Source organism: Cucurbita maxima, unplaced genomic scaffold, assembly GCF_002738345.1.
Source record: "Cucurbita maxima cultivar Rimu unplaced genomic scaffold, Cmax_1.0 Cma_Scf00037, whole genome shotgun sequence".
In the NCBI taxonomy this organism is placed as follows: Eukaryota; Viridiplantae; Streptophyta; class Magnoliopsida; order Cucurbitales; family Cucurbitaceae; genus Cucurbita; species Cucurbita maxima.
In genome coordinates this window covers 1,482,752-1,487,998 of record NW_019272053.1, presented here as the reverse complement: position 1 = coordinate 1,487,998, position 5,247 = coordinate 1,482,752, and positions in this window count along the sequence as shown.

The following is a 5,247-nucleotide window of genomic DNA, read 5'->3' as shown; positions in this document are numbered from 1 at the left end:
CTCGTCGGGAAATTAGAAACTCGCCGACGTTATTCGAAATCTTTCTCTCTCTCGTATTTTCTTTCTTTTCTCTATTTGCAGGTATTCTAAGGTGTTCTAGGAGTCTTGGGTTGAAGACTGAGGAGGGTGCAGTTGTCGTTTCACGTGGGATCCACGAAATTTGGCGATCTCTGGAAAACTCGCGGGTTTTCTGGCGATTGAGTTTTTTTTTCTTTCTTTCTTTTCATTTTTCCGGGGTCATTACATTATATACCCCTCAAAAGAACTATCGTCCTCGAAAGTCTCAAATTCTTGTACTATCTCAGGGTATTTTTCTCTTATTTTGTCCTCACGCTCCCACATGGCTTCCTTGTTGTGCTGATTCCGCCACAGCACCTTAATGAACGCAATGCTCTTGTTGCGTAAGGCTTTTACTTCTCCGGCTAAGATTTTTACTGGTCTTTCCTCGTAGCTCTTCATTGAGTTGGAGTGGTTAGTAGCCTATTACATAGATAGGGTCCATAATATACTTCCTCAGCATCGACACGTAAAATACATCATGCACTCCTGAGAGGGCGGGAGGTAAGGCTAACTTATACACTACTGGACCAATTCGCTTTAGAATCTCGAATGGTTCAAATAATTTAGGACTTAACTTGCCCTTACGTTCGAACCTCAAGTCACCTTTCATAGGTGCGACCTTGAGGAATACTAGGTCCCCTATCTCGAAATCTAAGCTTCTATGCCTTACATCGGCGTAGCTTTTCTGTCTACTTTGAGCGGTACCCATCCTCGCTCGAATTTTTTGGACAGCCTCATTGGTGAGTCGAACCAACTCAAGTCCTACTAACTCTCTCTCGCCTACTTCGTCCCAACATAGTGGGGACACACCATTTCCAATACAAGGCCTCAAACGGGGTCATACCAATAGTGGCTTGAAAGCTGTTATTATACGAGAATTCCATAAGGTTTAGTTTGGAATCCCAACTTCCCTTAAAATCTAGTACGCAAGCGCGTAACATGGCCTCTAGAATTTGGTTTAAATGCTCCGTTTGTCCATCTATTTGGGGGTGGAAGGCGGTACTAAAGTCGAGGTAGGTACCCAACGCTTTTTAAAGTCCACACCAGAATGCTGACGTAAAGCGTGGATCCCAATCCGACACTATAGACACTAGGACTCCATGTAGTTTTACTATTTCTTTCACATACAATTGTGCCCAATTGTCAACTGTATATATTTCTTTCCCAGGTAGGAACTATGCCAACTTGGTCAACCTATTGACAACTACCCAGATCACTGTATAGCCCTTGGACGTTTTGGTAATCCTACTATGAAGTCCATTGCTATGTTTTCCCACTTCTACTCCAGTATGCTCAGAGGTTGCAACAACCTCGCCACTTTTTGTCTAGGAGGATAAACTAAGCACTTGCTCACAAACTCGACCACGTCCCTCGTCATGATTTTTCACCACAAGTGTTGTTTTAAATCTTGGTACATCTTAGTATCTCTTGGATGCATGGCAAATGGTGAGTTGTGAGCTTCCGTCAGTATCTCTTTCCTTAAATCCTCTATTACCGGAACATATAGGCGTCCTTGATATAATAATCCTTCATCTGAGGACTTCGAGAATCCATCTACTGGAATTTCGTCTAGCTGTCCTAAGACTTTCTGTAGGTTAGAATCCTTTCGTTGGGAGGTAATAACTCTTTGCCTTAGCGTAGGTTGTACTATGAGTCAGACCAGTTGTGCTATGACTCCCTCGGTCGCTATAGCTATGTTGGCTCGCTTGAATTCTCTTTGTACCCTTACTTCCCTAGTAATGAGGGCCGACGAGTGAACCGTCTTTCTACTCAAAGCATCTGCGGCCATGTTTGCTTTTCCAAGGTGGTACTGGATATCTACATCATAATCCTTCACCAATTCTAACCACATTCTCTGCCTCATATTTAACTCTTTCTGAGTGAAGAAATATTTTAAACTCTTGTGGTCAATAAAAATTTGAGTTTTCTCTCCATACAGGTAATGTTGCCAAATTTTTAGCGCGAACACTACCGCGGCCACTCTAAGTCATGGGTAGGGTAGTTCTTTTCGTATTCCTTTAGTTGATGGGACGCGTATGCAACAACCTTGTTGTGTTGCATTAATACACATCTCAGTCCTTTCATGGAGGTGTCACTATATATCACATACCCTTCTGAGCTCTCGGGTACTGTGAGTACCGAGGCGGTACCAATCTCTCTTTTAGGTTTTGGAAGCTTGTCTCACAAGCATCATTCCATATAAATGGTACCCCTTTTCTTGTTAACTTTGTTAAAGGCGAGGCTATCCAAGCAAAATCCTGCACGAACCTTCGATAGTATCCCGCCAATCTTAAGAAATTCCTTACTTTTGTTACCGTAGTTGGGCGTTCCCACTTTGTGACCGCTTCGACCTTGGTGGGATCTACAGATATTTCGTCCTTTGATACCACGTGTTCTAAGAAAGAGACTTGTAGTAACCAAAATTCACATTTGGAGAACTTGACGTACAACTTGTTCTCTCTTAGGGTGGTTAGGACTTTTCGGAGGTGTTCCTCGTGTTCTAGGTCTGTTTTCAAGTATATTAAGATGTCGTCAATGAACACGATTACGAACGTGTCTAGACATTCCTTGAATACCCGGTTCATTAACTCCATAAACACAGCTGGGGCATTGGTGAGGCCAAATGACATCACTACGAACTCGTGTGACTGTACCTTGTCTTAAACGTTGTTTTTGGTATGTTTTTTTCATTGATCTTAATTTGGTGTAACCAGACCGGAGATCTATCTTGGAGAATACAGCTGCCTCTCTAAGTTGATCAAATAAGTCTTCTATTCTAGGCCGAGGATATTTGTTCTTTATGGTTCTCTTATTTAGTTCTCGGTCATCGATGCACAGACGCATCGATCAATCTTTCTTCTTAATAAAAAACACTGGTGCACCCCCAGGGGGATACACTAGGTCGAATGAACCCTTTATCCAGTAAGTCTTGCAATTGTGCCTTGAGTTCCTTCAACTCTGCTGGTGTCATGCAATAGAGTGCATTGGAAATAGGCCCAGTTCTCGGTTCGAGTTCAATGACGAAGTCGACCGCTCGGGAAGGGGTATTCCAGGTAGGTCGTCTGGGAATACATCTGGAAACTCGTTTACTATTGGCACATTTTGTAGGGTCTTTTCTTTTCCTCTTATGTCTACTGCACACACTAATATCACCCATCCACCTTGTTGGACTAGCCTCTTTGCTTTCAATATCGAGACTATCTTAGAGGTAATCTCGGTACTTGTGCCTTTAAATTTAAAGGTAGGTCTCACCGATGGTGAAAATTTTACTTCCTTTTTTCGATAGTCTATACTAGCACAGTTTTCGTCTAGCCAATCCATGCCTAATATGACGTCGAAATCCGTCATGTTTACTATCATCAGGTGAACGCTTAGAGTTTGGTTCCCTATGATTACTTGGCCATTTTTTTCTCTATCCTAAGCTACTAAGTCTATCCCCGAAGGGGTGCTTACAGACATTTCATGCAATAAGGGTTCTAACTCAAACCCTGCTTGTATAAAAAAAGGCATAGAAATAAATGATTGCATTGAACCAGAATCAAATAAAGTTAAAAGCGAAATAAACTAAATTAGATAGTGTACCTGTCACCAAGGCATCAGACCTCCCAGTGTCCTTTCTCGTAGATGCGTAGGCCCTAGCTTAAGCGGGTTTGGTTGTTTCGTCTACTCTACTACTCTAGGCGGGTTTGGTTGTGCTTCAACGTTTCTAGTCGTGCAGTTCACGACGATGTGCCCCTCTTGACCACATTTGTAACACGCTCGACTGCCAGCCATGCACCTCCCACCGTGTATTTTTCCACAGTTAGTGCACCCCTCTTCTCTCCTTCCTCTAGCCCCATCTTGATTCCTGGGTTCCTGTCAATACGTCGAGGAGAGTGTCGCTCATTCCATCTTGGAGCAGGCCTATTATTGGAACAGTGCCTAGGTGCTAGTGGCGGACGGTTAGAGCCTCTTGATTCATGTGGGTGCTTCTTCTCAATTACTACCGGCTCCTCACGTCGTTTCTCATCCTTTGGTTTCTCTAAAGCCTTGACAAATCTCAAGGCTTCCTCTTAGGTGTTAGGGTTGAATGCTTCCAGCATGCGGCGGATTCTTGGTTCCAAACCTAGTACAAATTTCTCTGTCATTTTTTCTTCGGTGTCCACCATGGAGGGTGCAAATCTCTTGAGTCACTTAAACTCTCGATTGTATTTCTCCACTATGACCAGATGAGCAAACTCCTACTGCCTCTTAAGTCGCTTTGACTTAGGATAGTATTCTTTAAGGAAGGCCTCCTTAAACCATTTCCAGTTCATAGGTCCCCCTTCTGGGTTGTAACGACCCTAAATTTTACCTATTTAATCTAAGGTCATTACTATACCTTGAAATGCAGAATTTTACATTAAATGAGCCCTGATCATAAATGCGACTTACACTCACCTTTTATTACCTCGTGAAAGAGAAAACGAATACAAAGGAAAGAAAGAAAAAAGAACAATATTGAAATAAAGGAAAATGAACAAAATTGAAATGAATGTCTTACACTACCCTAAGGTTTATTATGCAAATACAATTCAACCTATACTAACTTATACTAATGATGAAAACTGAATTCAACCTAGACAACGAAATGGAAAAACAACTACCCTATGCATGTGCCACGGTCCCGGGGTGTACGATGCCGCCGTCAATGTCACATGAGTGCCTTGCCCATATTTGAAAAAGTAAAGTAGCACGAGACTTGAGTATTTCTAGAATACTCAGTAAGTGGCCCTCTATCGGGGTTATGCAACAAACACATGCAATGATATGAAGGGACTTATCTTTCGTTTCATTTTTCCTACGATGCTATCCTAACGGGTAAACTTTGGACCTGTACCATATACTCTACACACAGCCCATACGTGCGAGTATGGGCTCACCAGCTAGTTCACACACCACTGGGCCACTGTCCTTATCCGGTGGGTATAGTCTAGGAGCCCCTTATGTCGGAACCCATTAGAACTAGTAACCGTCACAGTAGCGCGATGGGATAGGGGTATCCCCCCAGATGCATGAACACACATAATGCATGAGGTCTCCATTACTTCTACATTTATCATTAATGTACATAACCCCCCCCCCCCCCCCCCCCCCCCCCCCCCCCCCCCCCCCCCCCCCCCCCCCCCCCCCCCCCCCCCCCCCCCCCCCCCCCCCCCCCCCCCCCCC